The sequence below is a fragment of the Chiloscyllium plagiosum genome, unplaced genomic scaffold, assembly GCF_037043375.1.
Source record: "Chiloscyllium plagiosum isolate Xiang-an unplaced genomic scaffold, Cpla_swu_hap1 HiC_scaffold_25, whole genome shotgun sequence".
Classification (NCBI taxonomy): Eukaryota; Metazoa; Chordata; class Chondrichthyes; order Orectolobiformes; family Hemiscylliidae; genus Chiloscyllium; species Chiloscyllium plagiosum.
The window spans coordinates 63,655,764-63,667,120 of record NW_028270163.1 but is presented as its reverse complement, the minus strand read 5'-3'; the positions used below and the strand labels follow the sequence as shown (position 1 = coordinate 63,667,120).

The 11,357-nt window shown below is 46.5% G+C and overlaps 1 long non-coding RNA gene across 1 annotated transcript; it reads left to right on the top strand.

Moving 5' to 3' along the window:
* Window positions 1-4,596: 4,596 nt before the first annotated feature.
* Window positions 4,597-5,427, top strand: LOC122546443 (uncharacterized). Its single transcript, XR_015761471.1, has 2 exons — window positions 4,597-4,652; window positions 5,101-5,427. It is a non-coding gene; the product is annotated as an uncharacterized LOC122546443 (long non-coding RNA).
* The last annotated feature ends 5,930 nt before the right edge of the window (window positions 5,428-11,357 follow it).

Here is an 11,357-nt window from a genome sequence, read left to right as displayed (position 1 = left end):
AGAGGTAAATTCAGTAAATGGGCAAATGTGCTCATTGTGGGGAAGGTCATTGTTTTTGAAATTAAGGAAGACAAATTGGGATATTTACTGAATGCTGAGAAATGAGGGATTGTGACTGGGCAAAGAGGTTTGAGTTGATTTGAGAGCTAGCTGAGAGGCATTGAAAGAAATCCAAAGATGTTGGCATTTCTCCCAGGGCTAAATCAGAAAGGGGTGGTAGTTACTGATGTTTTACAAAGCTTTTGTCTGCTCCAATCTAAGATTTTAATTGCAAGCTTCAGGTAAGAAATACTGACTTTGGAGCGAGTGCAACACAGAATACGATTGGAGCTGAGATTTGTTAAGTAAGGAGAGCAGATTGCCAAGACTAAAAAGGAACATAGGGCTAAGGAGCAGGAATAAGCCATTCAGCCCCTTGAGTCTGCTACACTCTCATTTTGTTTTTATTTTTAATAGAATCCCTACAGTGTGGAAACAGGCCCTTCGGCCCAACAAGTCCACACCAACCTTCCGAAGAGTAAACCACCCAGACCCATCTCCCCTACCCTATATTTACTGCTGTCTAATGTACTTAACCTATGCATCCCTCAACATTACGGGGCAACGTCCCATGGCCAATCCACCCTGATCTGCACATCTTTGGACTGTAGGAGGAAACCCACACAGACACGGGGAAAATGTGCAAACTCCACACACAGTCGTTTGAGGCTGGAATCAAACCCACATTCCTGCCGCTGTGAGGCAGCAGTGCTAACCACTAAAATATCTCATATTCACCACCACACAACACATCCCAACTCAAGCGGGAAACTCTGTTGCATGGCGTGCTGACATTATCAGTTTGTGAAATGTCCAGGTGTTTTAATGTTCATTCATAGGGACGTGAAGCTGTTAGAGCTGTGACTGCCAGTCTGATTGGCTACTTCTGTCTTGTTGTTTGAGTTTTACACGGAAGACTTTGCTTTCTGTTTTGCAGAGGATTGAAAATGTAGCTAATTAATTCCGCCGGATTGAATTCACTGGGAATGAGCTCTGGAGATAAGGGAAGGTGAGTTGTGTACTGTCTGTGATTTCACACATGTCGTTCTATTGAGCAGATTCTGTTCAGTATGACTGGGCTCTGGGACAGTGGCAAAAATTAGCTCTGCACTGACCCGACTCCGACCCTACTCCAGCTTCGGTCTTCCACTCTTCCCCCCCCCCCCCAGGGGTGTTTACTGACAATTGTACAATGTTCAGCACCATTCGCGACTCCTCAGATACTGAAGCAGTCCATGTCCACATGCAACAAGATCTGGACAATATCCAGGCTTGGATTGACAAGTGGCAAGTAACATTCATGCCACACAAATGCCAGGCTATGACCATCTCCAATAAAAGACAATCGAAGCACTGCCCTGGATATTCAATGGTGTTACCATCACTGAGTGCCCCATTATCAACATTATGAGGGTTATCATTGACCAGAAACTGAAATGGACTCATCATATGAACACAATGGCTACAAGAGCAGGTCAGAGGCTGGGAATATCACGGTGAGTAACTCACCCCTGACTCCCCAAAGCCTGTCCACCATCTACAAGGCAAAAGTCAGGAGTGTGATGGAATACTCCCCACTTGCCCCTGGATGGGGGCAGCTCTAACAACACTCAAGAAGCTTGACACCATCCAGGGCAAAGCAGCCCTGTTTGAATCGCACCACATCCACAGACATCCCCTCCCTCCACCATCAACACTCAGTAGCAGCAGTGTGTACTGTCTAAAAGATATATTGCAGAAATTCACCAAAGATCCTCAGACAACACCTTCCAAATCCATGACCACTTTCATCTAGAAGGGCAAGGACATCAGATACATGGGAACACCACCCCCTGCACATTCCCCTCTGAGCCACTCACCATCCTGACTTAGAAATATATCACTGCTCTGTCACTGTTGCAGAGTTAAAATCCTGGAGTACAAATAACTCTCTTGGGCATTGATTGTCTTCGCACTCTGAGGGCTGTAATGTTTCTCAGTGGAAGCTCACTACTACCATCTCCAGGATGTGGAGTGATGGGCAGTCAATGCTGGCCCAGTCAGCAATACTCACATTTTCTTTAGATTAGATTCCCTACAGTATGGAAACAGGCCCTTCGATCCAACAAGTCCACACTGACCCTCCAAAGAGTAACCCACCCAGACCCATTCCCCCACCCTATATTTATCCCTGACTATTGCATCTAACACAAGGGCAATTTTGCACGGCCAACTCACCTAACCTGCACGTCATGAACAAATAACAAAAGGACCTGTCCATTATATCCTCACGGAGCATTGTTGTTTCTGTTGTATCTTTATCTTTGGGGCGGCACGGTGGCACAGTGGTTAGCACTGCTGCCTCACGGCGCCAGAGACCCGGGTTCAATTCCCACTTCAGGCAACTGTCTGTGTGGAGTTTGCACATTCTCCCCGTGACTGCGTGGGTTTCCTCCGGGTGCTCTGGTTTCCTCCCACAGTCCAAAGATGTGCAGGTCAGGTGAATTGGCCATGGGAAATTTCCCGTAGTGTTAGGTAAGGGGTAAATGTAGGCGTATGGGTGGGTTGCGCTTCGGCGGGGCGGTGTGAACTTGTTGGGCTGAAGGGCCTGTTTCCACACTGTAAAGTAATCTAATCTAATCTAAAAAAAATCTAAATCTAATCTAATCTAATCTAAATTCCAATACAAACTCCCTGGCTCAGGTTGAGTTCCGGTAGGAAACAAAATTACAAATCTCCGAAAAAAATTACACAATTCCAGACAGTTAAACAAGACGGAATTCTAAAAAATGAAACCTGACAGGACCAACACCCCACGATTCTACGGACTACCAAAACTCCATAAACCAGGAGCCCCCCTCAGACCCATAGTCTCACTACCCGGAACACCAACTTACAGACTGGCCAAAGAACTACACGCAAGACTGAAGTACCTAGTAGAAGACTCACAGCACTCCATCCACTCCACCCAGGAATTCCTAAAAATCATCAAAAACACCAAAACAGAGGAAGACGAAGCAATGATCTCATTCGACGTAACAGCACTGTTCATCTCCATCAACATCAACCTGGCAAAGGAAACACTTACCACACTTTTAGAAGAGACCATCACACACACACCAACCACCATCAATCACATTACCAACGAAAACATCATGAAGCTAGTGGACCTGTGCCTCACCACCCACTTCACCTTCAACAACATAATCTACAAACAAACCAACGGCACACCATGGGATCTCCGCTATCAGGATTCATAGCAGAAGCAGTAATGCAAAGACTAGAACAAACAGCCCGACCAACCATCAAACCAAAAATCTGGGTCTGCTACGTAGATGACACCTTTGTCATCACAAAACGAAACAAGATTGAAGAGACATTTAACAGCATCAACAATACCCTCACAGGCATGAAGTTCACCAAGGAGGAAGAAACCGACAACAAACTCGCATTCCTGGACGTCACAGTCGAAAGAAAGGACAAGGGAGAACTACAAACCTGCGTATACAGAAAACCGACAAACATTGACCAAATACTTAACTACACCAGCAACCATCCCAACACACACAAACAAAGCTGTATCAGAACACTATTCCAACGAGCCACCTCACACTGCAGCACAGACAAACTTCGGAAAACAGAGGAGAACCACCAATACAACGTATTCAAGAAGAACGGCACGGTGGCACAGTGGTTAGCACTGCTGACTCACAGCGCCAGAGACCCGGGTTCAATTCCCGCCTCAGGCAACTGTCTGTGTGGAGTTTGCACATTCTCCCCGTGACTGCGTGGGTTTCCTCCGGGTGCTCCGGTTTCCTCCCACAGTCCAGAGATGTGCAGGTTAGTGTGAATTGGCCATGCTAAAATTGCCCGTAGTGTTAGGTAAGGGGTAAATGTAGGGGTATGGGTGGGTTGCGCTTCGGCGGGTTGTTGGGCTGAAGGGCCTGTTTCCACACTGTAATGTAATGTAATCTAATCTAAAAAAAACGGATACTCAAAAAACACAGTCCACAGATTCCTCAGGAACAAACCACGACAAGCAGACCAAACACAGCCAGAAACCCTAGCCACCTTACCATACATCAGAGAAGTTTCAGAAATGACAGCCAGACTACTAAGATCCCTCGGAATCCTAGTGGCACACAAACCCACCAACACTCTCAAACAAAAACTAACAAACTTAAAAGACCCAGTACAACCCATGGACAAAACCAACGTCATCTACAAAATTCCATGCAAGGACTGCCACAAACACTACGTAGGACAAACAGAAAGGAAGTTAGCCACCAGGATACACGAACATCAGCTAGCCACAAAAAGACACGACCCTCTCTCCCTCGTAGCCCTACACACGGATGAAAAAAACCACCATTTCGACTGGGACGACACATCTATCCTGGGACAGGCCAAGCAAAGACATGCCAGAGAATTCCTAGAGGCCTGGCACTCCAACCACAACGCCATAAACAAACACATAGATCTCGATGCCGTCTATCAACCCCTCAGAAAACGAACAGGAAATGACATCACCACAAACTTCAGGAACCCCATCCAGGAGAAAGATATAAATAGAAAGCAGGAGACAACAGCTTCACTTCACTTGGAGGTCGCCACTAATGATGTTACCTAGCCAGGCAACGAAACGTCTGGATATCAAACCTACAGCTCAGTGAGCAAACCTACACCTGAAACCCAATACAAACTTTTTATTTTTAAATGGAAAGCTCCTGGCGTAGGCGTTGGATACAAGGAAGAGATGGAGGAATTAGGTTTTACGGGGAAGGTCAGGAAGATACTAGGTGGATGAAGTGAATGGTGTAATTTGAAGACAGGCTTACGTTAGCCCTGGTGATATCATACACTTAGGATAATGTTGGAGGGTTATCACTGAAATATTGTGTCTCTTAAAGATAAATTGGCATTCTGACTGTGAGACCTAACCCAGCAGGGGGAGGGTGGATTGTGGAATGCAATGGGAAGCAGGAGGCCATTTGTCGTCTTTATCAGTCTTTTAACATTAATTATTTTCATTTTTAGTATAATTCCACAAAATTCTTCATCAGTTTTTCTTATACTTTCCAGAAGCGGAGCCAGTACAAGGTGGCTTCTCCTCAACACAAGATGAGTCCCAACCTGCTAGAACAAGGATCGAGTAGATGTGTTAATGGTAGAATGACATCGCTGTACGACTTGGTGGGATTAAACCATGCAGGTTTGAGGGAGGCTTTGGGAGAGAAGCCTATTGGGCGGAGTTCAGCTGAAACATAATCGATAAAAATCTCATGATCAGTGTCATCATAGCTGGTCTGCTGCCTCTGAATCTGTGAAGTGAGTGTGCATGCAGTTTATTTCCTGGAACACTGCAGATCTGTGTATTTAGTTTTGTTATTAAATGCTTTCCTCCACTGACTGCATCCTCCTTTCATTGTAGTTATTGGTGATCTCCCAGGTAACGTTCGGGGTCATTTCTGCATAACCCTGGGGTTATCAATTCCCTCACTTTCACAAAGCCCCCCCCCCCCCCCCCCCCCCCCCACCATCACTGAAAGAATATCAATCACTGAATATATATTAAGCTCCATTTCAAAATGACTTTGACTTGGATCTTACGTTGGGGTCAATTCAACTTATGTCCCACCCAGAACTATAGGAATTCCTCACAGTGCACTTTGTTTTTGATATTGCAGAGGGCTCCAATCTGATAGTATTCCTGGGGAGTATGAATGATTGTGTAGTCTCCCCTCGCATATCCTCTGGGCAGGTTCATAATGTTAATGATGTAGAGGTGCTGCTGTTGGGACTGGGTTAGACAAGGTCAGAAGTCAGTGATATCAGGTTATAGTCCAACAGGTTTATTTGAAATCACAAGTTTTCAAAGCACTGCCCCTTTGTCAGGTGACATAATATTGATGGGAAAAATAGACTGACCCACCTGTTATTGAGTGGAGTAGCAGATATTCGATGTAACTGAGTTTGCCTCAGCAATGGTTTAAATTTTAGTTCATTTTCTTATATTGAAAACTGTGAAAAGCTGCCTGTCACTAATTGGTTGGTGACCAATGATCAGGTTTATTGTGTTTTTCCAAAGCCCCACCACTGCACCGTAAGCGTCTGGGGTTGTTACCGCTGAGAGAGGGTTGGATAATGAAACTGAAATGGGGATAATCCAGGAATGAAGATGAGTGAACTGGTCATGTGTCTGGGTTAAATATTTGAAGGAATTTTGAGTGAGGTGGAAATGATAAATCCAGGAGAATAGCAAAAGGGAGTTAGCCTGCATTCATGAAAAACATCGTACCAAGCACCTTTGTTGGAAATTCTTTAAGGAGCTGACAGATATCATTGAAAACTGCAGCTGGTTTGAATTTCACATTTTAGCTAAACACCCAGTTAGGGGCAAGTGAGTTGTGTCAGATATGTAAGCCTTGTCACATGACCTGAGAATTCCCTGATGAAGGGAGTAAAAGGCATCTCGAGATCACTGACATATCAACATAGGACACGGCCAATCGTTGGGTATTCTCAAGCATTCAATCCCACTCCACTAACTACTCCCCCCTACCCTTTAATATCCCACCCACTCTTTTTTGATCTGATTCCATGCAATATTCTTCTATTTCTTCAATTAGTGAGTCCCCGTGTGAGATAAAAACGTTGGATCCCAGCAGATACATGGGAACATCACCCCCTGCAAATTCCCCTCTGAACCACTCCCCATCCTGACTTGGAAATATATCGCCATTCTGTTAGTGTCACTGGATCAAACTCCTGGAATTCTCTCCCTAAGGGCATTGTGGGTCAATCCACAGCACAGGGACTGCACTGATATCGTGAAAAGCAGTTTTGGCTATCTCCGACTGTATCACAGTTAAATGTGGAGTAATAGCTTAGATTACAGATCTATACTGAATGATTATTTAAGAAACTTTGGGAGATCTAGAATCGCTAGTTTATTAAAGCAACTGCAAATACTGGAAATCTGAAACAATAATAGAAATTTCTGGAGAAACTCAGCAGATCTGGCAGCATCTGTGGAGAGAAAACCGTCCAGTGACCCGCCTTCAGTTCTGACTGAAGAATTCTAGTTTATGTGTTTGTTATTTGAATATTTTTGGTAACAGTTGTTCTCACTCATTCTGGAGCTGCAAGAGGGCAGCATTTGTGTGTTAGTTCAGGAATACAGGCAGTGCATTGGTCTCTTCTGGCACGATTTGTTTTGTTCTCAGCTTTGCTGGATTCAAGATGGTTTTACATCTGCCACTTTCTACCCGATAAGCTGCTTCATGACCCATTCAGGCTGGGGATGGTATTAAAGATCTTACCTAATCAGGTCATCAGTGACGCTGTGATCCAAACATAGCTGATTAATACAAATCTCCGCACACTCTCATTCAATCCTGTCACAGTCAATCACACAACTTACCCTGTTTCATCCATGGTCTTATCCAACCCACTCGTTTCACACCTGATCACAGCATTAATTTATTCTGATTGATTTATTTAGGTTCTCATAGAATACCAAAACATTACATTTAATTCAAATGAAGGATTGAATGCTCAGTGTGTTTTCCATGCCCTCCCAAATTATTTCATTTAGCACAATATGTTTCTTTTTTTCTAAAGCTCCAGTTACCACCTTGACATCCCAAGGTGCTCTCTCGGTAATGACACATTTTGGAATTGTGTTGTCGCTCCCCCCCAAATAGCAACGTGATAATGACCTGGTCATTTGTTTGTGATAAATACTGACTGAAGTTCCATCATGCCATGAGATCTTTCTTCACCCCCTGACAGGGTGGACAGGACTTTGGTTTAATACCTGTCACATAAGATAGTATCGTTGACAGAGCAGCACTTCCTCAGTACATCTCTATCTCACTCTGGGGACAATTATCCAAATCACTGTCCTTGAATCCTGCCATATCCTCTTGCTGTGTCATCCTACATTTACCCTCTGTTAAACCTTCCTCCATGTGGGTCAGGTTGTGTGTGTGATGGGGGGGTGGGGGGTGTAGGGAAGATAGATCACACTCGGGGACGAGCCTGGTGTGGGAGACCAGCTCAGGCCAGAGCAGGTCACTTGACCACAACCATCTCATTGCCCTGTTCACAGAAACTTGAGGGAAGGGGGCGATGTGGGGGGAGACGCTGTACAGACACATCTGGGGTTTTGACCTGGAGTACAGTGACCTCTGTCAGTGGAGGTCGTGGCTGATGTTGGGAGCTGAGGAGCAGGTTATCAATGCGGCAGAAAGCACACGATCATTTCAATCGTGAATCCTGTGAGAGCACGATGCAGAGCAGCAGTGAAGGGGAGGGACAGGCTGGGGGTGGGGGGGGAGGGGAGGGACAGGCTGGGGGTGGGGGGGGGGGAGGGACAGGCTGGGGGTGGGGGGGGGGGGACACACAGCATCATCACATAATCAACATTTCCACAAACTCATCGGGTGGGGAGGACACACAATTTCAAGATTGCGTCATCCCTGAGCATCCTGCGGCATTGTCCCTCCCTCAGACATAGTTCCTGCTGGGGAGTGTTCCCTCAGACACAGTCCCTGCTGAGAACAACCTCACGCTGTCCCTGCTGGGAACACTCCCTTACACACAGTTCCTGCTGGGGAATACTCCCTCACACACAGTCCCTGCTGGGAACTCTCCCTCAGACACAGTCCCTGCTGTGAAAACTCCTGCACACACAGCCCTAGCTGGAGAATGCTCCCTCAATCACAGTGCCTGCTGGCAATGTTCACTCACACACAGTCCCTGCTGTGAACACTCCCTCACACACAGTCCCTGCTGGGAATATTCTATCACACACAGTCCCTGCTGGGAACACTTGCTCACAGACAGTTCCAGCAGGGGAATGCTCCCTCAGACATAGTACCTGCTGGGAGTGCTTCCACATACAGTCCCTGCTGGGAAGATGCCCTCAGACTCAGTCCCTGCTGGGAATGCTCCCACACACACAGTTCCTGCTGGGAATTCTCGCTCACACACAGTCCCTGTTGGGACCTTTCCCTCAGATGCTGTGGTAATCTACATTTGGGTTGGGGGGGTTGGGTTTGGTGGGTGTCCTGGCTTTAGTTCTGAGGCCCATGTGGACAGAGATAGTGAGCTGTTCCCGGAGAGTGAGAAGGCCACATGGAGGGGAGGTGTCTGTGTGTGTGAGTGTGTGTCTGGGTGTGAACATGCGTGTGTTTGTGTATGTGAGTGTGTCTGTGTGTATGCGTCTGTGTGTGAACATGTGTGTGTCTGTGTGTGTGAGCGTGTGATTGTGAACGTGTATGTCTGTGTGTGTGGGTGTGTGTGTCTGTGTGGGTGTGTGAACCTGTGTGTCTGAGTGTGAGTGTGTGCCTGTGCGTGAACATGTGTGTGTGTCTGTGTGTGAACATGTGTGTGTCTGTGTGTGAACATGTGTGTGTGAGACAGAGTATGTCTGTGTGTGAACATGTGTGTCTGTGTGTGTCTGTGTGAACATGTGTGCACCTGTGTGTGTATCTGTGTGTGTGAACATGTGTGTGTCTGTGTGTGTGTGTGAACGTGTGTGTCTGTGTGTGAACTTGTGTGTGTCTGTGTGAACATGTGTGTGTGGGTCTGTGTTGAACATGTGTGTGTCTGTGTGTGGGTGTGTCTGTGTGTGGGTGTGTCTGTGTGTGAACATGTGTGTGTCTGTGTGTGTGGGTGTGTGTCTGTGTGTGAACATGTGGGTGGGTGGGTGTGAACATGTGTGTGGGTGGGTGGGTGTAAACATGTGTGTGACTGTGTGTGTCAGTGTGAACATGTGTGTGGGTGTGTGTGTGAACATGTGTGTGACTGTGTGCGTCTGTGTGAACATGTGTGTGTCTATATGAGTGTGTGTCTGTGTGTGTGTGAACGTGTGTGTCTGTGTGTGTGTCTGTGTGTGAACATGTGTGTCTGTGTGTGTGTCTGTGTGTGTGTGTGAACATGTGTGTGTCCGTGTGTGTGGGTGTGTGTCTGTGTGTGAACTTGTGTGTGTCTGTGTGAACATGTGTGTGTGGGTCTGTGTGAACATGTGTGTGTCTGTGTGTGGGTGTGTCTGTGTGTGAACATTTGTGTGTCTGTGAACATGTATGTGTCTGTGTGTCTGTGTGTGAACATGTGTGTGTCTGTGTGAACGTGTGTCTGTGTGTGTGTGTGTGAACATGTGTGTGTCCGTGTGTGTGGGTGTGTGTCTGTGTGTGAACTTGTGTGTGTCTGTGTGAACATGTGTGTGTGGGTCTGTGTGTGTGGGTGTGTGTCTGTGTGTGAACATGTGTGTGTCTGTGTGAACATGTGTGTGTGGGTCTGTGTGAACATGTGTGTGTCTGTGTGTGGGTGTGTGTCTGTGTATGAACATTTGTCTGTCTGTGTGTGAACATGTGTGTGGGTGTGTGTCTGTGTGTGAACATGTGTGTGACTGTGTGTGTCTGTGTGAACGTGTGTCTGTGTGTGTGTGAACATGTGTGTGCCTGTGTGTGTCTGTGTGAGTGTGTCTGTGTGTGAACATGTGTGTGCTTGTGTGTGAACACGTGTGTCTGTGAACATGTGTATGTCTGTGTGTGTGTGAACGTGTGTGTCTGTGTGTTTGTGTCTGTGTGAACATGTGTGTGTGTCTGTGTGTGAACATGTGTGTGTGTCTGTGTGTGAAATTGTGTGTCTGTGTGAACATGTGTGTGTGGGTCTGTGTGAACATGTGTGTGTCTGTGTGTGAACATGTGTGTGTGTCTGTGTGTGAACAGGTGTGTGTGGGTGTGTGTCTGTGTGTGAACATGTGTGTGTGGGTGTGTGTCTGTGTGTGAACTTGTGTGTGTCTGTGTGAACATGTGTGTGTGTGTGGGTGTGTCTGTGTGTGAACATGTGTGTGAACATGTGTGTGTCTGTGTGTGAACATGTGTGTGTCTGTGTGTGAACATGTGTGTGTGGGTCTGTGTGAACATGTGTGTGACTGTGTGTGAACATGTGTGTGTCTGTGTGTGAACATGTGTGTGTCTGTGTGTGAACATGTGTGTCTGTGTGTGTGAGTGTGTGTCTGTGTGTGAACATGTGTGTGGGTGGGTGTGTGTGAACATGTGTGTGACTGTGTGTGTCAGTGTGAACATTGTGTGTGTGTGCCTGTGTGTGAACATGTGTGTGACTGTATGAATGTGTGTCTGTGTGTGTGTGAACGTGTGTGTGTGTGTCTGTGTGTGAACATGTGTGTGTCCGTGTGTGTGTGTCTGTGTGTGAACTTTTGTGTGTCTGTGTGAACATGTGTGTGTGGGTCTGTGTGAACATGTGTGTGTCTGTGTGTGGGTGTGTGTCTGTGTGTGAACTTTTGTGTGTCTGTGTGTGAACATGTG